This window comes from Peromyscus eremicus, chromosome 16_21 (genome assembly GCF_949786415.1).
Source record: "Peromyscus eremicus chromosome 16_21, PerEre_H2_v1, whole genome shotgun sequence".
NCBI classification, from domain to species: domain Eukaryota; kingdom Metazoa; phylum Chordata; class Mammalia; order Rodentia; family Cricetidae; genus Peromyscus; species Peromyscus eremicus.
Genome location: NC_081432.1, coordinates 33,794,022 through 33,821,038, shown reverse-complemented (window position 1 = coordinate 33,821,038; position 27,017 = coordinate 33,794,022). Strand labels below are relative to the sequence as shown.

Genomic DNA, 27,017 nt, shown 5'->3' with positions numbered 1-27,017 from the left:
AAAACCAACCTGTAAGATATACCTCGGCAACAATGGCATGAATGTTATGGGAGTAACCAACCACCTAATGACTGAATTTAAGGCCCACTCCATGTCATAACTGACACTGAAAAAAATGACCAAGAACCTAAGACTAGATAGATCATGGGCCTAGAGGAAAACCTTATACTATTGCTCTGTTGAAGGAACACAGCAATATCATGACTCCTAATGACGTACTGCTATACCCATAGATCAGTGTCTCACTCAGTCCTTGTCAGAGAAGCTTCTTCCTCTTGAAGTAGATGGGAAATAACACAGACCACACAACTGGACAATTTGCTGAGAGTGAGAGACTCTGGAGCACTCGGTCCTAAATAGGACGTCTTTATCAAACCCTCCCCTCAGGGCTCAGGGTACTAATTATGCATAAGAGGAGTTGGAAAGATTGTAAGAGCCAGAAGGGATGGATGACAAAGTAACAGCACCTTCTAGACCAAACAGGATTGATGCTCATATGAACTCACAGAGACTGTGGCAGCATACACAAGGCCTGTACAAGTTCAAACCAGACCAGGTCCCAGCATTGAGATGGGGAAGTGGACGCAGGATCCCACCTCCAACAAAGAAACTATCCGCAATTGATACCTACTGGCAAAGAAATCAGTTTTCTCCAATGGTCACTCACTGAGTATATTAACCACACCTCAGGAAGGCACATAAAACAAATTCAATGGTGTTTCTATAGAATTTTTGTCTCACTTTATGTTTCATTTGGGATTTTTTTTTTTTGGTCTTATCAGTCTTTTGTTTGTTTATTTTTATTTATTTATTTTTTGGTATGTTTCCTGGTGGGGTTTTGTTGCTGTTGCTTTTGTCTCTTTTCTTTTTAAATGGAGAGAGGGAGAGAACGTGTAGCTGGGTGGGCAGAGAGGAAGGAAGGATATGGGAGGAATTGGGGGAGGGGAAACATGATAAAAATACATTGTATGAAAAGAAGATGTTTCTAAAAAACCACAAAACATTCCCATTCTAGGGAGGACTGGTAGCATAGCAAGACAGGACCCGGAATGCTGCAGCTGCACCTGGAGCTGAGAGTGGAACATCTGGACTCCAGTGTTCTCAGGAAGGCCAACCCTCCCCCAGCTCCATCACAAAACACATGGCCCCTCCCGTGCCAAGCTCTACTCTCTGCCTTGTGGCTTTCCTGGTTGATGTTCCATGTTCCTGGCATCTCCCACATCCCAGGGCACCCATTGGGACTTCAGTTTCTCCTTCCCATCTTCATACGATGGCCTCTCACAGCATCTCTGATTCAAATCTAACCTGTCACACATTGCCTGACCTCAGCAACTTTTTGGAACCTTGGTACAAACCTCCACAACTCACTCACTCCTACACCTTTCATTCCTGCAAAGACATTACCACATGAATGATGCTGCTGGGTTCTGATGTCAGCATGAGATGGAGCCTGGTCCCATTGGACCCCAGTTGCAGTGACCTTTGAGGGCCGACCCTGAGAAGACATTTCCTTAGGTGGTTGTTTTTGAGCATGGAACCCCTTCAATAGTATTCTCAGTTCAGGCTCTCTCCTTTCAAGTTAACTTGTATTTTCATAAACTGGAGTCTTCAATGGGTAGGGGTTCTGCCCTCAGAGCTCTTTTCTCATTGTCCCAGAGAATTAATGTCACTAATCTTTTAACTACCTACATTTTCCTTGCTCACAACTTTGCTGTCTCATACTCCTTTCCTTCCCTGAACTTTACATTATTTCATATCTTTCTGTTCTCTCTCACTGTAGACTTGAATAGGAGCAATGAGCAACAGCTGTGCCCCAGCCTGAACGTCAAGGTGTCAATTCCCAGCACCCACATGGCAGCTCACAACTGTCTGTAACTCCAGTTCCAACAGGTCAGACACCCTCACACAGACATACATGCCAGCAAAAAAAAAAAAGGAAAGAAAGAAAGAAAGAAGGAAGGAAGGAAGGAAGGAAGGAAGGAAGGAAGAAAGAAAGAAAGAAAGAAAGAAAGAAAGAAAGAAAGAAAGAAAGAAAGAAAGAAAGAAAGAAAGAAAGAAAGAAAAGAAAGAAAGACAGATAGTTTGGCCGGGCAGTGGTGGCACATGCCTTTAGTCCCAGCACTCGGGAAGCAGAGCCAGGCGGATCTCTGTGAGTTCGAGGCCAGCCTGGTCTACAGAGTGAGATCCAGAACAGGACAGACACCAAAACTACACAGAGAAACCCTGTCTTGGAAAAAAAAAAAAAAGAAAAAGAAAGAAAGGAAGTTTGAAGAACATGAACAAGGAATTGTGGCTCACACCTGTAATATCAACACACAGCAGGTTGAGGCAGGAAAATCACAAATTTGAAACCAGCTTTGGCTGCATAGTAAGGCCTTATTTCAAAAACAATGGCTCGATGGTTAAGAGTGCTTATAAAAGAAGTGGGTTGGGGCTTACTGTTCCAGAAGGTTCCAGAGTCCATTTTGGTGGGAATGTGGATCAGCAAGCATCAGGCATGGCAGCTGGAGCTGGAAGTTCCATTCCCTAAAGTAGTGACGTGTAAAATACTGTGTGAGTGGATTTAGATTACATAATATATACTAACTGATTACAATATAAATTCTTAACATCTTTTCACTTTTTTCATACTTTCATTTTATATATTTTTGTTTGTTTGTTTTGTTTTTTCGAGGCAGGGTTTCTCCGTGTAGTTTTGGTGCCTGTCCTGGATCTCACTCTGTAGACCAGGTTGGCCTCGAACTCACAGAGATCCACCTACCTCTGCCTCCCAAGTGCTGGGACTAAAGGCGTGCGCCACCACCACCCGGCTTCATTTTATATTTTCGTCAGAGTCAGGATCATACATTTCCTAGAATTTTATTTTAACCAAGACTAAGGTGAAACCCATATAAACTTGATGTTTTTTTCTGTTTTGAGACAGAGTCTCGCCGTGTAGTGCAGGCTTGTCTTGAACCTCACATCCTCCCCCAGCATGCTTACATCCCAGGCATGGGCCACTGCACCTGCCCTCAATATGAACACACTAAATGCCTATTCTTAGAATTCGCTTTTCAAACACCATTACAGAAATTAAGATTTTTTTGTGTGTTTTTGTTTTTGTTCTTTGAACCACGTAGAAGTAAACGAATGAGTTTTATCTTCTTCCCTGTTCTGGCTAGAGGTGCTACCTAGACTCATCAGTCCATCAAAAGACTGTTTCTAGAGACAGTTGTCTAGACTTGAAAGAGCCCAGTCCTCTCAGACTTTACAGCAAATGGGAAGAAGAGAGACCCTTTGATAAGACGAGGCCTGAGGCAGCAATTTCTCAGCACCCAGGAAGGGAGATGCTGTTCCAGGTTTGGTGGACGCTTCTCTCTTGGAAGCAGCCCGCTAGAACTAGGACCTCCAAGGTGGAGCAGAGGGGAACAATGAGCTTTTTTTCCACTTCTCTCTAATTTAAAATGTTTCTTCCAAGTTCATTCACGAATACACTGTATTTAACTCATCCCTATCCCTTCTTCTCTCTGCTTCACTTCAGCTACTCCTGTGTCCTTCCACTCTCTCTCAAATTCATTATCTCTTCATTACTTACCAACTCCGTTTAGTGTTGCTCCCGAGTACGTGTGTTTAGAGCTGACCTCTTGGGTTTAGACAACTTACCCAGGGGCTCATCCTTGGAGAAAACTGATTTCCTCTCCCTTAGCAGCCATTGGCTGATTGACTGTAACTCTTCATCTAGCGGTGGGACCTCAGGAAATTTCCCCCATCCATGTTGGTACATCTACTGGTATGGTCACCATGCAGGCTTTGTTTAGGTAAACATATTGTTGAGGTTTCATGGGTGCATCATCCTTGCCATGTCCAGAAGATGCTATCCTGAGGCAGGAATCCTCCTTGTCATGTCCAGAAGATGCTATCCTGCGGCAGGAATCCTCCTTGTCATGTCCAAAAGATACTATCCTGCGGCAGGAATCCTCCTTGTCACGTCCAGAAGATGCTATCCTGCGGCAGGAGTCTGGGCTCTTGCAACCTTTCGGCCCTCTTCTGAGATGTTCCCTGAGCCTTAGGTGCAGGGATTGTGTTGTACCCTTGGGAATGGACACTCAACAGTCACAGTCACTTATTCTCTGCGTTCTGACCACCTGTGGGTCTCTGCAATAGCTTCCATCTGCTGCGGCAAGAAGCTTCTTTGATGAGGGAGTGTGAGCTGTGCTTTTCCTTCCCTCCTTACTTCCTCTTTTCCCCCACTTTCTCCTTTATCACTTTCTTGGTGGTATTTTTTGAAGCATGGGTGCTTTTCTTTTTGAGTTAAAAAGGCTTCTGAGGGCTAGAGAGATAGCTCAGAGGTTAAGAGCACTGGCTGCTCTTCCAGAGGTCCTGAGTTCAATTCCCAGCAACCACATGGTGGCTCACAACCATTTGTAATCAGATCTGGTGCCCTCTTCTGGCCTGCAGGCATACATGCAGGCAGACCACTGTATACATAATAAATAAATAAATAAATAAATAAATAAATAAATAAATAAATAAATAAATAAATAAATAAATCTTAAAAAAAAAAAAAAAAAAGGCTTCTGAGGCAAGGTCTCCCTATGTATCCCAGCTGGCCACAACTCACTGTTCTTCCGACTTCCACCCCTCACAGGCCCAGCAGTCTTGCATACTTTTAACCTCTGAGCCATCTCTCCAGCCCTTCTATGTGAAGCTACATTGTTGTGTGTTTGTGGAGCATAGTTTCCAAAGAAATTTCCTGTCGGCTTTCTGTCACTTTGTCTCCATTCTCTTCCCTTCTACCTGCTACCTTCCCTACAGACACGCATGACATGGAGAAACATGCTCTAGCCAGCCTCCCTAAGGTGAACAAAGGAAAAGGGAAATGGACTAATGAAAAAGCAAGAGCAATATTGTTGGCCTCACAGATTCCAGAGGAGACCTTTCCCCTCAGCAGCGTGCACACCAACTGCACCATCCAGCATGTGATAGCCTGCGCATGTTCTTTGAAGGAAAAACAAAAGAAAAACAAAACAATGGGAAAATTGCCTAAATACAGAGACAAGCTGGCTGACATCAAGGGAACTCTGGGATTTGCATGCATCCATATTAGATTGTCTTGGTGCTTGTTAATTATGACCAAGACTGACCTCAGCAGAGCAGAGAAACAGCCAACCATATGGCACATCTTCATGGCCTCACACAGGCATCTCTCCTCAGGCATTTACAGCTCTTACCTGAAAAAGCTCACTGTCTGCAGATCCCCACGGTCTAGAAGGAGAGGTTGATTCATTTTGCTTGAGGCATTAATGTTAAATAGCAGTTATCTTTGGCATGGGTGGGAAACCTTAGACTTCTCAGCCTGTACTGTCTGCCTCTCTGGTCTGACTTCTACAATACTAGCTCCCAGAGGAAAGGGTCAAGGATGTCTGACAAGGTAGAGGGGGGTACAGAGTACAAAATCCAGCACCTGAGGCACCTGCTCTGATCTGACGGTAAACTCAAAAGTCACAGCAGCTCCCGGCAGGAGAGAGTGCAAAGACTTGATCCCCATCCTTACGTTTTGCTGTCAGTGAACACTTCGAGCCAGGACTGACTTTCTCCAATCTTGCTTTTCCTGCCCCCTATGTATGTTAACAACAGAGAAACCACAAAACGGCCTAACAAAGAGAAAGAAAAGTTAGGCAGCACCCAAACCCAGCAGCTCTTTTGGTACGGCTCACTATTTGAAGAGTTCATTGTTTTGTTTGGGGAGTTTGAGTGTTAAGAGTCCAGTTTCATGTGTTACTACAAATGACAGGGCATCTCACACTGTAACCCAGACACCCTCAGACTTCCTAAGTAGCTAAGGCTGATCTTGAACTCCTGATTGCCTGCATCTGCCTTGCAAGTACTAGGATTACAGGTGTAAGCCACCACACTGGGCAGTTTAAACCACTTCTTTTAATTAATTTATTTTTATTTCATGTGCATTGGTATTTTGTCATAGGTGCCAGATCCTTTGGAATTGGAATTGCAGACAGTTGTGGGCTGCCATGTGTGTGCTGGGAATTGAACCCGGGTCCTCTGGAAGAGCTGTCCTTGCTCTTAACCACTGAGTCATCTCTCCAGCCCCTTAACCACTCCTTAATCATTTTAGACTAAACCGTTAGGTGTCATCAGCCCTCTAGATAATGTGTGATTTAGCAATAACACCTAGATGTAGCCCATAATTGTCACTAAATGTCATTTTTTCATCATACAAATAGATCCCCAACCCCTAACATAATTTTAGGAAAAGGCCAGAAAATAAGGGAAAAACAAAAACTTTCCCCCACACCCGAAATACTCTAGGCTTAAAGACTCAAGACTTTTTCTAGCATTGTGCGGGCGAGCCAGACATGGGTGGAGTGAGAGCCAAGGACATTTCCTGCTCTCCTGTGATGTGCATTCTGAAGTCCGTCTGAAGTCAGTCAGCAGCACTGGAGGACCTTATCTTCCTGACTATCGTATAAATAACACTCTCCTCCTGCTGCTGACGGTGCTGATCCTGGAGAGCGCTCTCTCTGACATGACCTCCAACCCAACTCACCCCGCATCCTCGCAGACAAAGCACCGCATTTTAAAATCGGGCCCACAGAGGTTCATGCTTCATATAGTCATTGACATCCGATTAACCACTGACTTGTTTACTTGGTGTTTCTTTTTTGAAAGATTCGTTAACGTCTTTGTTTCTTTATTGGTGTTTGGAGACAGGGTTTCACTGTGTAGCTCTGGCTGTCCGGGAACTCGCTCTATAGAGCAAGCTGGCCTGGAACTCACAGAGATCCGCCTGCCTCTGCCTCCCGAGTTCTGGGGTTAAAGGTGTGTGGAGCTACCACACAGCTGATTTACTTTATTTTTAATTATGTGCATGTGGGGGGGACTGGGTATGTGTAGGTGCAGGTGCCTCTGAAGCTCAGAAGAAGGTAAGGGATCCCCTGGAGGTGGAGTTGCAGGCAGTTGTGTGGACACTGAACTGAACACGGGTCCTCTGCGTGAGTAATACATGCTTTAAAGCACTGTGCCATCTTTCCAGCCCCTCTCCCCTACCTAGTGTCTCAACCCTCTTTTCTCCCTACCATCACTGCCAATGTGGCTCAAGACCCTCATCATGTCTTACTTAAGTCTTCTACCTGGATGGCATAGCCTGAATCCCTCGGCCTGCATGGCAATAAAACTACACCTTGCCTGGCTCTGCCCACCCCTACAACTTCCCAGGACCCGTGTTCTGTGTTCAAATCACACTGGGAAGCAAAGCCTTGCACACACCTTCCTAGGCCACCTGCTTCATCACCTTCACATAGGTGCCCCTCGGATCTACATGGACTTGTGCTTTCTCCAACCCTTTACCTTCCCTAACCCTGCCAGAGTCCTATTTGGCCCAGGATTTATGGGACAAAAGAATTGCCTTCCCCAATGTCCTGTAACCATGCTATCTGGCTGCCCGCCCATGCAAGTCCTGGAGACAGTCCCGTGTTCTGGTTACAGCTCAGTGGATGCCACTCCAGGTGTGTTTCATCAAGAATCATCAACGGAACCACCATGTCCCTGGCATCCTGGGCCTCTAGGCTTCAACACTTGATGCCATCTGAAAACTCTCTGAAAGTCCCCGGAGCTTCCGGCGTTGGCCCAGCTCAGTGTCTGCTTCGGCACCAGGAGTTTCTTCTGTCAGCTCAAGTGCACAATCATTCAAGGGACAAAGGACATACAAATTGGGAGAATGTTGTGTGGGAACTAAGGAGCCCCGGGCCCCAGTTCCTTACTCCCCCACTCTGCCCGCAGTTCCCTCGGCTCCTTATAGGAGAAGTAGGGGTGAGGAAGGGCGTTCAGGTCTCACAGAAGGTTGGGAACACAGGGTGTTTTCCAGTTGGGGGCTTTCCTGGCAGGAGGTTACCTCCCACTCAAGGGAGCCTCAACCATCAGGCCTTTTCTTCCACTCCATGTCTGGCATTGAACAGCCTGACGTGCAAGATGGGATTTCCTCAGCTCTCCTTCCAGCATCCACAGAGTGCACAGTAGCGTGAGCTACTTACTGGCTGGCCAGAGTCACTCTGCAATTGTGGTGACAAGAGAGGAACTGAGACCTGTTGCCTGAGGGGTCTCTTTCGGTGCACAAAAGGGTAGACGTTGTGACTCACACTGCTTGGGGCTTGTCCCCGATGCTGGCGCTTTGCCAGCCGCAAAGGTTCACCTGCGAGGACCTGGAGAGGAAGAGGGGAAACAAGCCTGTTAGGTGGCTGTCTCCTCCCATTACCAGAAGAGTCCTTTCTGGGCACACACACGTTCTTTTCTGTTTAATAATAGCAAGAAGCTTTCGTGATGTGAAACTGCCCACAAGTCCCCCCCCTCCTCCCAAAGCTGGTGTATCTGTCAAATACCCAGAAAAAGACAGCTCAACAAAGCAAGCCCTCTGAGCATAAATGCCACCACTGTGTGAGCATAAACTCCACCACTGTGTGAGCATAAACTCCACCACTGTGTGAGCATAAACTCCACCACTGTGTGAGCATAAACTCCACCACTGTGTGAGCATAAACTCCACCACTGTGTGAGCATAAACTCCACCACTGTGTGAGCATAAACTCCACCACTGTGTGAGTATAAACTCCACCACTGTGTGAGCATAAACTCCACCATTGTATGTGCATAAATTCTACCACTCTGTGTGTGTGTGTGTGTGTGTGTGTGTGTGTGTGTGTGTGTGTGTGTGTGTTGGAGGGTGCATGTTCCAACACTAACTGTTACCCAGGCCAGGCATGGTGATGGATACATATAAGCCCAGCACTCAGGAGCCCAAGGCAGGCAGATCTTTGTGACTTCCAGGTCAGCCTGGTCTACATATTGATTACATGGTGCGATCCTGTCGCAAAAAACAAGGACGAAATAGAAATGTTACCCTGAATGTCAAGTTAAAAAGAGTTCGGAGCCTCCCAATACAAGGAACTGATGAATGTTTCAGGGCATAGAAATTATTTGATCATTAAATATTGTATACACGTATCAAGTTATCCCAGAGCACACTTAAGTGGTACAATTTTCTTCTCACTATTTTGTGGTACTCTGTCCATATTAGGCAAGCTCTCTATGCTAAACCATCTCCCCAGTATGTACAATGATCATACGCCAATTGAAAAATAAATGTGAAGGGCTAGAAAGATGGCTCAGTGGTCAAGAGCACTTTCTGCTCTTCCAGAGGGCTCACATTCAGTTCCCAGCATCCGATGACCTCTTCTGGCCTGCAGCAGGCAGCAGGCACACACGTAGCACACAGACATCCACAAAGGCAAAAATCCATATACGTAACATTTGTACAGTAAATTAAATTTAAACATTTTAATATGGAAATATTTTAAGAGCAAACATTATTCAGAATTTTTGTTTTTGTTTTGTTTTGTTTTTTTAAGAGAGGGTTTCCCTGTGTAGCCCTGGCTGTCCCGAAACTTGCTCTGTAGACCAGGCTGACTTCAGACTCAGAGATCTGCCTGCCTCTGCTTCCCAAGTGCTGGGATTAAAGGTGTGCACCTCCACTGCCCAGCTTTATAATTATATATTTATATATAGTATATAATAACTATATATTATTATACCAGCTAACATTATTCAGAACTTTAAAATGCTGTTTTCTCTTACAAGTGAATCGGTTTACATCTGTGTAGTTGACGGTCAGGGAATGCTGAAGGTAATTGTAGCTGGGAATAAGCAGATGGGGTTCCTGTTCAGCCCCTAATTCAGGCCTCAAATGGCTCTCAGTCTTCCCTTCTGGTTCTTTTATTATATGTGTATCTAGATCCCTGTGCAATTCCATAGACTACATTTCTTCCCAGGGAAGCTGGGGCCTCCTTACAGGAGGTGTTCAACCCCAGCCCACTTGGGGCTAGACACATGAAGATGCCTGGACACACACTGATGTCCCATGTGTTAGCATTCTCAAACCCAAGGGCTGGAGAGGTGGCTTACTTGGTAAAGTCTTGTTACAGCATAAGGACCTGAGTTCAGATCCAGAGCACCCTCACCGGACATGGCCCTGAGCAGCTCTGCTATCAGCACCGGAGTTGAGATGGGCGATCCCTGTGGTGCCCTGGTAAGATAGTCTAGCCAAATTGATGAGCTTCGGTTCAGTCAGAGACCCTGTCTCAAAAAGTAAGGTGGAGGGTCTAGAGAGATGGCTCAGCAGTTAAGAGCACTGGCTGTTCTGCCAGGGGACCTGGGTTCAATTCCCAGCACCAACTGACATGGCCGCTCACAACTGTCTCTAATTCCAGTTCAAAGAGATATGATACCTTTTTCTGGCTTCTTTGGGCACCAGGCACATATGTGGTACACAGGCATACATGCAGGCGAGATACCCATACATATAAAATAGTAACAGTTAAAAAAAAAAATAAGGCAGAGAATGAGGAAGATACTTGTCTGGGACTTATGGCCTACACACACACACACACACACACACACACACACACACACTTATTTACATAAAAATGAACAAGTAAAAACTCATACACACATATACATGCACCTACCCACTTACATACATATAAAGAAGTACACAGGTACACACAAACAGAGAGATGTACATGCCCATGAACAACTACACACACACACACTTATTTACATAAAAGGAACAAGTACAGACTCATATACATACATACATGCACCTACCCAGTTACATACACATAAACAAGTACACAGGTACACACACACAGAGATGTACATACCCATGAACAACTACACACACATACACACACACACACACACACACACACACACACACTTATCAAACTCACACAGGGAGACTGGTTAAATCCTCTGGGGAGAAGCCTAACGCTCAGTTTCTGGCCTCTGCACTCCAATTTACTCTGAAGAGCTCTTGACCTCCTTTCCCATGTGGTGACCTTGAGACCGAGCAGTGGTCACTGGTAACTCTTTCTTCCTGTCTTGGATGTTGGATTTCATGGGTGAGTTCAAGGTTAAGCGTGGGGTTGTCTTACTGTCCTACACATACTGCTTCATTCCGTTTCAGAGGAAAGTCACGCTAGCCTGCTCTCCCACCAACACAGCACTGCAGACTGGAGATGGCTGCAGAATCATCAGCTTTTAACGATTTTGCTGAAGTTGACCTCCTCCGGGGCCTCTAATGGAGAATGTGTGTCTGCTTAGAGATTCACAGGCTGTCCCCAAGGTGGCTCAGGTTCTTACCTGGACCCTTTATCAAAGCTGGCCATCAGATATCATCTCTGGATTGATTTCAACTGGGGCTCTTTGGCGGAGGACGCAGTCCGAATGGACCAGCTGAGGTTTCGGGAGCTCTGGGCTGCAGGCAAGAAGCGGGTTCAGAACTGAGAGCAGTGCTGGATCTTACAAAGACTCTCAGAAGTATCTGCATGCTGAAAAGAAGTGTGTATTGGCTTGAAAATATGGAGGGAGGGCTAGCAAGATGGATCAGTGGGTAAGGATGCTTGCCACCAAGACGGATGACACAATTCCACTCCCCAGGAGCCACGTGGTAGAAGAAAACATCCTGAAAGTTGTCCCTGACCTCCAAACGTGTGCCATCACCTGCACACGCTGACTAAAGGTTTTTACATACACACACACATAGACAAGAACATGTGTACACACATATAGCACACACACATACACAATTTTTCTTTTTCTTTCTTTTCTTTTTTTTTTTTTTGAGACAGTGTCTGACAGTGTAACCCTGGCAGTCCCGGAACTCACTACATAGGCCAGGCTGGCCTCCAACTCAGAGATATGCCTGCCTCTCTCTTCAGAATGTTGTTAAAGGCATGTGCCACCACACTTGGCCCCACACAGTTTGTTTAATATCCAAAGCATTCAAACCAACATCTCTACTTCAATAGGCAATTTTGGGGGGACTATCCAAATAAGCAATGTGCTATCTTTTGTAAGTTTATGGGTTTTTTTTTTTTTTTTTTTTTTTTGGAGACAGTGCCTCAATGTGTAGCCTTGCCTGTACTGGAACTATGTAGACTGGACTGGTCTGAAATGCACAGAAATCATCCTTCCTCTGCCTCCTGAATGCTGGTCTTAAAGGCATGCACCATCCCCGCCAGTCCCACCCCTGCACGTACGTTTACCGTGTAGGGTCTGCAGCAGGGTGATGAGTGAGCTGAGTTGTTAACTTGAGGCCCCTGGGAAGAGAGAACTTCAACTGAAGAAGTTGCGTCTATCAGATTGGTCTGTGAGCATGTCTGTGGGGCATTTTCTTGATTGTTCTTTTATGTAGGAGGGCATCACTGTGGGCGGTACTATCCCTAGGCAGGTGCGGTCTTATAAAAATAGCAGATTATAGTTGGAGAGATGGCTCAGGAGTTAAGAGTACTGACCGCTCTTCCAGAGGACCCGGGTTCAATCCCCAGCACCCACATGGCAGTTCACAACTGTATGTAACTACAGTTCCAGGGGACCCAACATCTTCACACAGGCATGAATGCAGACAGAACATCAATGCACATAAAAAAATAAATAAAAATAGCAGAATACGAGCCTGGGACTAAGCCAGTGAGCAGCATTCCTCCATAGCTCCTGCTTCAAGCTCTTGCCTGTAGTTCCTACTTTGGCTTCGCTCAATGACGGATTCTGACCTATAAGCAAGAATAAAACCCTTTCTCCCCCAACTTGGTTTTGGCCAGTGTTTTATTACAGAAACAGAGCAAATCAGGCAAATAAGGATCTTTATTTTCCCCATCGTTGATCACATGATTCATATATCCTCAAATATGTGCTGTAAGAACGATAGGGTCTTGCCAGAAATACCAAACCCTAAGCCAATCCTTCAGCAATCTCTCAGGATCTGTGGTTTCACCTTCCACAATTTCAGGGCAGAAAGTTCTAGAAATAAAAAACCTCTTAAGTGTTAAGTACATTTATTAAAGTATATTGTTATAATTGGTTTTTTTGGGGGGGTTGTTTTGTTGTTGTTTTTTTGTTTTTGTTTTAGTTTTTCGAGACAGGGTTTCTCTGTGTACTTTTAGTGCCTGTCCTGGAACTCACTCTGTAGACCAGACTGGCCTTGAGCTCACAGAGATTTGCCTGCCTTTGCCTCCCAAGTGCTGGGATTAAAGGCGGGCACCACCACCACCACCACCGCCACCGGCATAATTGGTCTATTTTTATTATTGACGTTAATCTTTAACTGTGCCAGATTTACAAATATAACTTTATTACAGGTGTATATATAGGAAATAACATGGTATATATAGGGGTTGGTATTACACAGAGTTTACAGTATCTTTGGAGGAGTCTCTTGGAATATACCCCACAGATAAGAAAACTACTATGTTAGGTCACAATCAATCAAATCCTTTATTTAAAAATGATTGATAGCCGGGCGGTGGTGGCGCACGCCTTTAATCCCAGCACTCGGGAGCAGAGCCAGGCGGATCTTTGTGAGTTCGAGGCCAGCCTGGTCTCCAAAGCGAGTTCCAGGAAAGGCGCAAAGCTACACAGAGAAACCCTGTCTCAAAAAAACCAAAAAAAAAAAAAAAAAAAGAAGAAGAAAAAAATGATTGATGAACAAAAAAACTTAGAAACGACTCCTCTAAGGTCTCCCAGCCTGTATGTGACAGCTGAGGACCAAAGAGTTTCAGTCACTTGGAATGGGCAGCTTTCTGCTGCCTCCTCAGCCCCCCAAAAACCCTCTCATTCCAAATACCATAGAGAAGACATTGGGAATCTTTCTCCTTTGTCCCCTGCCACAAAATAACACACCCATACCAGGATGGGCACAAGGTAACTGATACTAGGATTGGGCCTTCCTGTTCTTAACGCACCAGGAAACTGGAAGTGTTCCCTGAAAGCATGGCCAGACAGTGCTCTGTCTACTCTGATCCCCACCACAGGAATTGCCAGATGGGTCAGAGGCTGTACCCTGTCTTCGCTAAGAGTGAGTACTCAGAGCAGTGTCCACGATGACTCACACATTCTTTCTTCTCCTTGACCCTCCAGAACCAGCTGCTTGTTTGATGAAGTGATCCACCTTCAATTCACTTTGCCTCGGCCCAGGCTAAAACTGGATCTGCTTTGGGCGGGTAACTGCAGAAATCACCATGTGCATACAACACTGCCACATTTTGTACTCTTGAATCCGCCATGGCTCAGCCAGGGCGAGATATCAAAACCATGCCTAGAAACTCTGGTGGCCAAGCCACTGAGGAACTCAGGAGAGTGTGGGAGGATGTCTTATTGCTGTGCTGTGAAGAGACACCATGACCATGGCAACTCTTATAAACTGAAATATTTAATTGTGGTTGCTTGCTTACAGTTCAGAGGTTTAGTCCATTATTATCATGGCGGGAAGCATGGCAGCATGCAGGCAGACACGGTGCTAAAGAAGTAGCCGAGTGTCCTACATCTTGACTTGCAGGCAACAGGAAGTGGTCTGAGATACCGGGTGTAGCTTGAGCATGTATGAGATCTGAAAGCCCGCCTCCACAGTGACACGATTCCTCCAACAAAGTCACACCTCCTAATAGTGCCACTCCCTTTGAGGGCCATTTTCTTTCAAACCACCACCACAGAGGGAGAGGAGTGAGTGGTTGCAGGCAAGCCTCCGACCAGCTCATTAACAGACTAGGGATGGCAGCTGCTCAGTGTCCTGGCTGAGAAAATGGTGTGCTATTGAATGCCAGCCATCCTCTCAGGCTATTTCCATCCATGATTTCTACAGATGAAGCCTGAGACGCACAGATGGTGCTGCAGTATGAAATAAGCTAGAAATCAGATGTGGCAGTTAAAAAAATACTCATAGTCTGACATGAAAAATAGTTATATGTATGCATCCCCCTATTTTTTTTTTTTTGGTAGGGGGTTTCAAGATGGTTTTCTCTGTGTAACAGCCCTGGCTGTCCTGGAACTCACTCTGTAGACCAGGCTGGCCTAGAACTCACAGAAATCCATCTGCCTCTGCCTTCCAAGTGCTGAGATGAAAGGCGTGCACCACCACTGCTGGGCAACTTTTTTATTTGTAAATCTATTTTTATTATTTTTATTTATGTATATGTGTATGTGAAGGGGTGAGGGTCCATGGAGACCAAGGGAGGGCATTCTATCCTTGAGCTGGAGTTACAGGTGAGCTGTCTGACATGGGTGATGGGAACTGAACTCCTATCCTCTGGAAGAGCTGCAAGGACTATTCACTGCCGAACCCTTTCTCCAGCCCCATGCTGGAGGCCTCTGTGAAGGGAGAAGCATCGTCCCCGCCATTTGAAATATGAGCCATTACTCTAGAAGTTCAATGTCAGGACTTTTGGGAGAGGTTTGCCCAAAGCAAAGAAACTAAACTCGCTGGGTTTCTCCCCACAGGGGAGTGAATTTTCTCCTCAGCGTCTATTCCACAGACTTCGAGACAGCTGATCCAGGCAACCATTTGACATTTCTGCAAAGTGACATTTTTGAAGTGATCGATTGCTTTTGTGATTTTTTTTTTTCTTCTGAGATGAGATTTGCTCTGTAGCCCAAACTATCTCAGAATTGGCCTTTAACTCGCAGTGATTCTCCTGCCTCAGCTTCTCAAGTTGATAGTATAGGCATGAGCCACATCTGGCTAAAACTTTAACATTGTTTTTTGTTTTGTTTTGTTTTGTTTTGTTTTTCTCTGCCTGTTTGTTTGTTTGACTGTTTTTGAGACCGTGTCTCAAGTAAACCAGACTGGTCCTGAATTCACTGTGTAGCCAAGAGTGTCCTCTTGCCTTGGCCTCTGAAGTGCTTGGATTACAGGCACACACAACCACACTTAGCTCTGTTTTTCAGCTCTTTCCCCACCCCCACCCCCTTTTTTTTAACATTTATTTTATTTTAGGTGTACGAGTGGTTTCTTGTTTGTTTGTTTGTTTTTCCTGCATGTATGTGTAACACATGCATGACTGATGCCCACAGAGGTCAGAAGAGGGCACTGGATCCCCTGGAACTCGAGTTACAACCGTTGGTGAGCCACCATGTGGGTGCTGGGGACCAAACCTGAGTCCTCTCTGTAAGAGCAACAGATGCTCTCAACCTCCCTAGCCCCTTAGCATTTTCTCAGTGGGGAGTAAAGACAGTCTATCTACAATAAAAATGGTACAGCTCCTTGTGTTCAAAATACAGCATTTACTCGACGCCCATGAAAGGCAGAAGTACAGATGGTTAAGGAAGTGGTTTATTTCGACTGTCGCAAGAGTGAAACCACCCGTGGCTGAGAGACACCAGAGGCAAAGGAAGGGAGCCCGTTCCCAGGGGCAGGTAGACGGAGCCAATTGGAAGCCTCCAGCCTTGGGAAAATGGCTGGACAGAAGTGCTCGCTGAGTCATAAAAGGGGAAGAGGACTCTCAGGGGTCAGGGTCAGCCCTTTCCGGGAGCACAAAAGGTCAGACAGATTTCAGAAGGCAGCAGACTGGGGAACTTCACTGTGCCTTTCCCACCAACCTGGGACTCAGCTTACCATTACCAGCCCTGGTGACCCTCAGAAACAATATGGGTTTTTTGTTGTTATGGTTTGGTTTTTTGGAGACAGAGTTTCTCTGTAGAGCCCTGGCTATCCTGGAACTGGTTCTGTAGACCAGGCTGGCCTCAAACTCAGAGATCCACCTGCCTCTGCCTCCTGAGTGCTGGGATTAAAGGCGTGTGCCGCCACTGCTGGGCTGTTTTTTGTTTTTGTTGTTCTTTGGGGTGCTTGTTTGTTTTTTTAGACAGTTTCTCTGTGTAGCCCTGGATGTCCTGGAACTCATTCTGTAGACCAGGATGGCCTTGAACTCAGAGATCGGCCTTCCCTTGCCTCCCGAGTGCTGGGATTAAAGGCTTGCGCCACCATCACTGGCACAGTAAGGTAATTTTTTAAATGAGGAGTTTTCTTTCTTCTTTTTGATATCAGGGATTGAATTCGGGGCTTTACACATGCCAAACATGCACCCTACCCTACCACTGAGTTACACCCCAGACTTAACACTTTTTTTTTTTCTTTTGAGACAAAATCTTACCAGGCTGGCCTTGAGCTGACAGAGCTCTCTCTGCCTGCCACTGCTTCCCTAGTCTTCGGATTAAAGGCGTGCACCACTAAACCTGGCAGAATTTTTTAAAATTATGTTTGTTTGTTTAGTGCATGAGCGTGTGTGTGTGTGTGTGTGTGTGTGTGTGTGTGTGTGTGTGTCAGGGATAACTTGCAGGAGCTGTTTTTCTACTTCCATTGTGTGGATCCCAGGGAAGAAACTCAGATCATCAGGCTTGGTGGCAAGCCCCTGTGCCCACAGAGCCATCTTGCCGGCCCCACATTTGAATCCTTTAAGAACTGTCTTTCCGGTCTCCGTTTGTCTATTTGTTGCTGGACAGTCTGAGTGACTCATGTTACCAGAGATCTGCCCGAAATATGTTTAGATGATCTTCCCTCATTTGCCTATGACAAACACACACTCCCCTACTTCTCAATAGTTCTGCTTTTCCAATTTTATTTTGCTAGTTCAGGAACTTGACAACTTTTTAACAAAACTATTGAAGGCTCTAAAATGTAGACAGTAAGCCCTCCGTTGTAGTTCAACCCAGACCTGGCTTTGCTTGGCATCACCTTGGGTGACTGGCAGCTGGTTGGTCCTGGGTTCAGGGGCGGGGCTGTGGTTGCTCAGTATGATTTTCCGTTGCATACAGCAGGAGTGCTCATTAGAAATGCACTGCTGCTGATGGTTGACGCTTCAAGTGACGGTTTTGTTTGTTTTGGTTTCCACATTCACAGTTTCCCCAAGACCACGGGTGACGTTTTTGTAAAAGCACATGGGCTGAGACTGGGACTGGGTGGGACTGGTTCTGGGGAGCAGAGTCGGGGGCCTCTCAGCTGTCTTCCACATCGGTGCTGAGGTCTCACTGACCTTGCTCAAGTCCTTGATGTCCTCACCACTATCTTCAGCAGCCAGCTCTTCTCACAAGAGGCCTCTCCTGAGCTGGGAAGCACTTCGCATTTACTCGCTGCCGCCAGCACCATGTGCCAGGGCTTTTCCTTCAGCTCCAGGTACCACCTCAGACGCCACCAGGAGCCCCAGGGTCGGCAGGTGGAAAGAGACAAGGTCTGAGTCTCCAGACATGAGGCAAGAGGAGACAGGCCCTGTGTGTGTGAAGTCCCACTTCATTTCATATGCACCTCCCACTTCATTTCATAAGCATCTTCCCCTCATTACATATGCACCTTCCCACTTCATTACATATGCACCTTCCCACTCCATTACATATGCACCTTCCCCTCATTATATATGCACCTCCCACTTCATTACATATGCATCTCCATCATCTGCCTAGGGCTCCACTTCATGGATCTAAAAGTGGAGGGTACTGGAATAGAGATGCATAGTGGCCTGGTTACTCTTGCTGACATGCAGAGAGATGTATTTGACACTGAAGTTCTCTATCAGGACTGGATCTATCAGCTCCGGAGCCAGGCCAAGGTGCTGTTGGGAAATGCATCACAGCCACAGAGGTGCTATGTCCTCTGGCCAAGCACATCATCTAAGTCCTCTTCCATCTTGGCCAGGATGTGTCCCACAGTCTTCCCATTCTCATCCTCGGCAATGAAAGAGAGCTGGGGCCAGGAAAGGTCATGATAGAAACAGTGCTTCATCTGGTCGTTCTGGGGCAGGCAGAGGAGTTTGCAGGGCTGTGTGTTCACCAGGCCCACAGGCTCAGCACTGACTGTGAATGTCCATTAGCACGGCGGTCCCTGCAGGTTGGGTTGTCAATCTCGCCACCACACAGGAAAGTGGCAGAGACTCCATAGAATGCTGTGGTACTAAGCTGGGGTGCTTGGTAAGCCAAGTGGATTGGATACATTTCAGCTGGTGATATTTCCTGTTGTGCTGGTTAGTTTTTATGTCAACTTAACATGAGCTAGAGTCATTTGAGTGAAAGGAACCTCGATTAAGAAAATGCCTCTGGTGGCGCACGCCTTTAATCCCAGCACTCGGGAGACAGAGCCCGGCAGATCTCTGTGAGTTCAAGGCCAGCCTGGTCTACAAAGCAAGTTCCAGGAAAGGCGCAAAGCTACACAGAGAAACCCTGTCTCGAAAAAACAAAAAGAAAAAAAAAAAGAAAATGCCTCAATGCCAGGCTGAGTGATGCATAGTACTTGGGAGGCAGAGGCAGGTGGATGTCTATGAGTTCTAGGACAGGCAGAGATACCTGGTGAGACCATGTTTCAAAGAAAAAAAGAAAGAAAGAAAGAAAGAAAGAAAGAAAGAAAGAAAGAGAGAAAGAAGGAAAGAAAGAAAAAAAGAAAAAAAAGAAAAGAAAATCAATAAGATAAGGCTACTACAGTCAAGCCTGTAAGACTTTTTTTTTTTTTTTTTTTTTTTTTTTTGGTTTTTTGAGACAGAGTTTCTCTGTGTAGCTTTGCGCCTTTCCTAGGACTCACTTGGTAGCTCAGGCTGGCCTTGAACTCACAGAGATCCGCCTGCCTCTGCCTCCCGAGTGCTGGGATTAAAGGCGTGCACCACCACCGCCCGGCGTAAGGCATTTCTTAATGATATTGATTGATGGGGGAGAGTCCAACCACCGAGGGTGGGGACAACCCTGGAAGCTAGTCCTGGTTTCTATTTAAAAAAAGAAAAAAGGCAGGCTGAGCAAGCTACTTGCTCCGTGGCCTCTGCATTAGCAGCTCCTCCCCTGTTTGAGTTCCTGACCTGACTTCCTTCAATGATGGACTGTGATGTGGAAGCGTAAGCTCAAATAAACCCTTTCCTCCCCGAGTTGATTTTGGTCATTTATTTCATCACAGAAACATAAACCACAACAAAGCCACCTGCCTCCGACGGAACGAGTAGTGGCCCACCTCTCTAGATGCATTGTGCTCTCTCTGCTTAGGTAGAAAAAGGTCTGAGAGGCACAGTGTGGTAGTGGCTTATTTGGCTTCAGGACTGGCACACACATTGACAGATGTCACATACAAAAGCTCCAGTCGTCTGGGGCCTCGGTCCTGGCTGTCTCCTGAACTGAAGGTGGTACTCTCAGTGATGCAAGGGAGAACAGTCACTTTTCCTGACATTGTGTTTGCCTTGCTAGCATTGATGGGAAACAGCTCAGGAGGCCACAGGCCAAACAATCGCACGTTCTTATCTCAACGGAGACAGGATCGGATGGGGACAAGAGGGCATGACACTAAGTGACTACTGAAAATTGGGTCAGTGGGACAGTAATATAAAAGTGAGGCTCTGTGTACACATAGATCAGACAGAGCCCAGAAGACTAGAAACGGTGGATACATTCGCAGGTCCAGCCTGGATATATTACTATCAGTGTCTGCCTCTGTAGTAAAAATACCAAGGAAAAAGTAATGTGAGTGGTAAATCTTGATGCTTTCCCAGAAAGATACATAGATCTTGATGCGGTTAGTTCCTCAGGAGATGACATGGGATCTGTGCCCTGATGACATACATAAATAGCACTGGAAGATGTTAATATTTTACACAGGAAAATCGATGGCTCCCTGCTGAGAGCATCTGATTGCTATTATGTTTCATTACAGTGTATTTAAAGCCTTTAAGCATCAAGTGGGATTGGCTAGCACGGTGCCAGCCACTGGGCACAGGGTGGTGAAAAGGAAAGGGGGAAATAAGAGATAAAAATAGAAAGGGCCACGTGTGTGCCTGGAATCAGAGGCTTTGGGAAGTATGAAGTGAGCCCTGGACCCGCCAGGCACAAGCTCAGCCTGCTTGCCTGTGGCCTGCCAGCCTCTCCAGCAGGCTCCTGCCATCTAGCCTGAGCTGCAACTGCAAGTGGCCTGGGTTCTGCCTGTCCAAGGTGGCTGTCAACAGAGCTGCCCAAGGCAGGGCCAGATCTAGGTAGAAGCAAAGTCACCTAGCCCTGTAGAAGTCATGTTACCTCCCACTCAGGCCCCCTTCCTCCAGGGGAAGCAGGAACTAATCTCACACCACTCCCAGGATCCTCCCGGAAGATCGTAGAATCCAGGATAGGAGCTGTTTCCTGCTGGCTGGCTGCCAGTGTTCTCAGCACCCCCCCGCCCCCCATCCCTTCCTACCATTCCTCACTGCCTGGGAGATGAAAAACAGAAGCTATGGGAAGCCGTTGTTTCCGACTGAGCCCTTGTGCTGAGCCCCACCGTGTCAGAACAAGCCAACATGGAGCTACTTGTGCTAACCACCACCTCATCAAACTGAAATGTCAAGGAAGTAGGTCCCCAAATAGATGAGTTTTCCTGAAAAGTTTCTACACATCAGAGGACACCATTGTTTGGACAAAGGAGTAGGCTACAGAATGGGAAATGATTTTTTTTTTACCAACTGAACATCCGATGGAGCAGTGGTTCTCAACCTGTGGGTCATATCAGATATCTACCATTCATAACAGTAGCAAAATTACAGTTATGAAGTATCAACAAAATAATTTTATGGTTGGGGGCCACCACAACATGAGGAACTGTATTAAAGGGTCGCAGCACTAGGAAGGCTGAGAACCACTGAGATAGAGGGCTGATAACCAAAATATATAAAGAACTCAAAAAACCGGACAACAAGAAAACAAATAGCCCAACATAAAAATGAGGTATAGATGTAAACAGAGAATTCTCAAAAGAGGAAACTAATTAAATGGCTGAGAAACACGTAAATGTTCAATATCCTTACTCCTCAAGGGATCAAAACTACTCTTACATCTTACACCAATCAGAATGGCCAAGATCAATAAAACAAATGACTGCTCACACTGGCAAGGACGTGGAGTAAGGGGAACACTCATCCATTGCCAGTAGTAGTGCAAACTTGGACAACTATTATAGAAATCAGTGTGGTGGTTCTTTAGGAAGATGAGAATAAACCTACCTCAATATCCAGCTATACCACTCTTGGGCATATACCCAAAAGATGCTTCATCCAACTACAGAGACACTTGCTCAGCCATGATCATTGGTGCTCTATTGATAACAGCCAGAAATGAGAAACAACCTAGATATCTGTCGATAGAGGAATGGATCAAGAAAGCATGGCATATTTATACAATGGAATATTACTCAGCTGTTTAAAAAAATAAAATCATGAAATTCACAGGTAAATGGATGGAACTAGGAAAAAAAAAACATCCTGAGTGAGGTAACTCAGACCCAGAAAGACAAATATGGTATGTGTTCACTTATATGGGGATATTAGATATTAAGTCATGGATAAGCAAACTATAATCCATATAACCACAGAGATTAGGTAGAGCATAAAGGACTAGTGGGGAGGGAGGGATCCTCCCCGAGGAGGGGGAAATAGAATAGATAGTTATGGATGGAGGAGGGGGGCACTGAATTGAAATGGGAGGATCAAACAGGGAGGGGGAGTGGAGAGGGAGCAAGGAAAAAAATACGGGGAGAAACAGATACAAATTAAGGGTCATTTGGAGGTCATATGGAACCCCAATACAGTAAAAGCTTTCTATGATATACATATATAAAAGAGATCTAAATGAAATTGCCAAATAATGTGGGATACAAAGCCTCAGTTGGACATCTGACCAAATGAAGTCCCCAGTACTGGGAATGGGTTGCATACAATGAAGCTGTTGGCCAAAGGGGTCTCATGGGAACACTCAACTCAAGCCATTGCCAATACCCTCCATAAACTAATATAAGACCCTGTTGCTGAAGACACACCTACACAGTTCATTGAACACAAAGAAGTTGAGTTGGTGCCTACCTAGAGCCTTCACCCCTAAGGACTGGCATCCATAGTACTAGACGGTACTCTGTATGCTACCAAAGGAAAAAGGTAAACACCAACCCAGCTACAAATCCTTTGAAGTACAAGAGTGACCTCCCTGCAAGATATGCTGGTGTGGTAGAGGCTGTGGGAGCCCACAGAGGCTATCTAATGAGAAATTACTCAGGGTCAGAGAATCTGGGCTTGCTTTACCCAGCAGGGCTGTACAAGGAGATGATTTGGTCACAGGCATGTTTACCAGGTGTTTGGAAGGGTCTACACTTGGCTGTACAGTATGCTTTGATCTTGCAAGGGGGAGGTCTTTTGCCTCTCCCCTTGGCATGTTATAAAAAGCCTTTTGAATAAACCTTCAAGGCTGTTGGGTATTGATCCAGGCCCTCCCGAAGCTATCCTGTGTTATTTCTTATCCCTCTATCCTCCTAAGAACCCTTCAAAAGGTAGGAGCTGGACCAACCACTATCTGATTAGATTTTGAAGCCCACTCCATAAGATGGAACTCCATACTCAATGCTGCTTGGGTGACCAAGAATCTGAGACTAGATAGGCCTGGGATCTAGGGGAAATCCAAATTCTACTGTTCTGCTAAGAGGTTAGCAATAAAATGACTTCTAATGACATTCTGCTGTACTCATAGATCATGCCTTGCTCAGCCATCATCGGAAAAGCTTCCTCCTGCAGCAGATGGGAACCAATACAGAGACACACAGCCAGACAATATTCAGAGAGTGAGAGACCTTGGAACACTCAGTCCTAAAAGGGACATCTTCATCAAATCCCTCCTCTTAGGGCTCAGGAAACCATGGAAGAAAAGGCAGAAAGAATGTAAAAGCCAGAGGGGATGGAGGACACCAAGGAATCAAGATCTTCTAGACACAACAGGGCTGGCAGGCATCTTAATCTCACAAAGACTGTGGCAGCATGCTCAGGGCCTTCACAGGTCTACACCAGATGGTGTCCTAAGGCTTAGAGGAAAAGTAAACACACACACCCCATCCCTAATCCAGATGCTATCTCCAATTGATAGCCCCTTGCAAATAAAAAATTTATTTTCTCCAAACGAGTCTCACTGGGGAAACAAAGTACTCTGAAGGGTAGGCTGCATGCCCAGCAGTAGATGGCCAAAACAAAATGAACTCAGTAGCATCTTTGGCAATTTTTTGTTTCATAATATTAGGTCACGGTGTTTTGTTGTTATTGTTTTTTGTACCTTACAGATACTTTGTGTGTATATTATGGCTTCTGGTTTGGGTCTCTTATGGGATTACTGACTGTGAACACGTGTGTCTCTGTGTCTATATGCATTTCCTGTGCTTTATCTTTGGCTATTTTCTTTTTCTTGGTTGTTTTGTCATATTCTGATTCTTGTTTTATTTTATTATTATTCCTTATATGCCTGTTTGTTTTCTAAAGAGAGAAAGGGTGTGGATCTGGATGAGGGTTGTAGGAGGAACTGGGGGGAGAAGGGGGAGGGGAACTATAATCAGAATTTGTTGTATAAAAAAACTATTTTTTCTCTCTCTCTTTTTGGTTTGTTTGGTTTTTTTTTTTTTTTTTTTTTTTTTGAGACAAGGTTTCTCTTTGTGTAGCCCTGGCTGTCCTAGAACTCACTCTGTAGACAAGGCTGTCCTGGAACTCACAGAGATCCTCCTGAGTGCTGGGATTAAAGGCCTGCACCATCACTGCCCAGCAAGAGACCTATTTTCAATTAAAAAAAAAAAAAAAAGCAGAATCAGTTTTCCAGAAAACAGGAGATTCCAGCTTACCCAAATTAGCCTAATATGGAAGGCTCTTGCTTTACCCTTAAAAAAAAATCGGAAGTAATTTGATATTCACTAATCATTATTCTCTCTGTTGTCTGGCATCTCTGTTCTTGCCTTACAAACCCTACTCTTCTTCCCTAGGCTCCTGGGAACATGGGGTGGTTCTGATCTGTGGAAGGCACTCGCTTCCTATAGAAGAAAGTCTTCCAAATGTTTCTCTTTTCTCTTACAAGAAGTTCACACATAGCTCTTCATTCTAGGTGTAACATTCTGGAAATGACGGCACTACAGCATGTTGCCTTGGTGTGCTGAGTGTTTTGAACAGAGAGAAGCCAAGGTGGCTTCAGAAGCAAGATCCATCTAACCTTCCCTTGCTCCCCCACCCAATGTAAGCCGTAGAAACTAGAATCCTCTTCACCAAAGCCAGGCATAAGCCTGGGTAAAGCAGTGCACACCTGTAGTTATGGTATTTCTCAGAGCCAGAGGCTAGAGGATTCCAAGTGTGACACCAGCCTGGGCTACAGAGTGAAACCTGTCTCAAAAAAAAGACAAAAGAGAAGCCAGCTATAAAAACCCAGGAACACGACTCTGCATGCCTTTCTGAGTAGGATCTCACGAGCCCATTGTGCTGACTAGTTTTATGTCAACTTGACACAAGCTAGAGTCATCTGAAAAGGGAACACCAATTGAGAAAAAAAGCCCCTAAAAGATTGGGCTGTAGACAAGCCTGTAGGGTATTTTCTTAATTAGTGATTGATGTGGGAGGCCCCAGCCATTGTGGGTAGGGACACCCTTAAGCAAGTGGTCCTGGGTTCTCTAAGAAAGCAAGCTGAGCAAGCCATGAGAACAAACCAGTAAGCAGCACTCCTCCAGGGCCTCTGTATCAGCTCCTGCCTCCAGGATCCTGCCCGGTTTTGAGTTCCTGTCCTGACTTCCTTTGATGATGAACTGTGATGTGGAAGCATAAGCCGAATAAACCCTTTTCCTCCCCAGGTTGCTTTAATCATGGTGTTTCATCACAGAAATAGTAAACCTAAAAGACACCAGCCATAAAGTAATCCCTGATCCACCTTGTGTGACAGTAGGCCACAAAACTCTCATTCCAGAGAAGCCTTGCCCTATTCAAGGTAGATGGAAAGACAGCACAGAGAGACGAGAAGGGACCTTCCATTCCAGGAGCTCCAAACCTTTCCATATTGACCCGACTACACATTTCCTGTCTTAGGGTTTCTACTGCTGTGAAGAGACACCATGACCATGGCAACTCTTACGAAGAAAAACATTTAATTAGGTGGCTCGCAGTTCAGAGGTTCAGTCCATTATCATCATGGTGGGACATGGCAGTGTGCAGGCAGACATGGTGCTGGAGAGGGAGCTGAGAGTTCTACATCTTGTGCAGGCAACAGGAAGTGGTCTCAGACACTGGACAGCATCTTGAACATATATGAGCCCTCAAAGCCCGCCTCCACAGTGACACACTTCCTCCAACAAGACCACACCTACTCCAACAAAGCCGCACCCCCTAATGGTGCCACTCCCTTTGGGGGTCACTTTCTTTCAGACCATCACACCTCTTCTTGATGATACTGCTCAGAAAAATAAAACTTCCACCTCAGGCTACAACCTAAGATACTAGAAGAGGAGAAATGACCTCAGAGATAGGATTTTCTTAGTCTCACATAATTCATCTAGGACTCAAACTCATACCCCTGACTTAGCCTTCTAAGTAGCTGGAATTACAGTACATGCCACCCTACTCACCTAAATTCACCTTTAATAATTGTTATATGTTTGTAAAAAATATTTCTTTCTGGTAGCAAAGGAGCAAGGGATAAAGTTTCCTGTTTGGTTGGAAAATTCAGTTTAATACTAGGTCTCTCCCTGATAAATTCTCAGCCCAGATGAACTATCCTGGGCAGGTTTAACTCCAGAGAGATGCTCATTTTTTTACTGCATTGAGGCTAAATGTCAAATAAGGAAGTAGAATTTGATGTGAGATACATCTTTGGAAAGATCCCATTCAATTTACAGCTCACACAGTTCACATGACTACTGATGGTAGGTTTTCTGCTTAACAATCGAGGTGTGCTGAGAGGCAATTCCTCTCTGCTTCTGAGAATTGTGGTACAGTGAGATGCAGGAGAAATGGATGCTGACCTTTAGATGTCTGTTCTTCCGGGGCAGGTGTGAGGCGAGCCTTCTATCTCTGCAATAAAACTGAGACAAGCCCATTGCCCAACGTGAGAGATGTGGGTTCCGCAAGTACAGAAGTCTTTTCCAGGATTAGGGCCCACTACAGTGCAAGTGTTACCTACCCTCTTCATACGGGCAGTGGGGCCCAAATGCTCCTGCTACTCTGGTTCCTACTGGGGTTGAGAGTGATTAGCCATCTTTCATGTATGACCCAGTACTCTCCCTCTGCACCAGGATTCAGGAACCTGCATCAGGCTAATACGTAAGGCAAAGCCTCAGATTCATTCACAGATCTTCCCAGGAACACGAGCATCAAAACAGCCTGCCTTTCTCCAGACTCATCCCTTTCATGACAGAGCTCCTACTTACACCTGGGCTCAGG

The 27,017-nt window shown here is 45.6% G+C and overlaps 1 pseudogene; it reads right to left on the bottom strand.

The window, feature by feature from the left end:
- Nucleotides 1–17,939: 17,939 nt before the first annotated feature.
- On the bottom strand, nucleotides 17,940–19,162 carry LOC131926114 (N-alpha-acetyltransferase 10-like; annotated as a pseudogene).
- Between the last annotated feature and the right edge of the window lie 7,855 nt (nucleotides 19,163–27,017).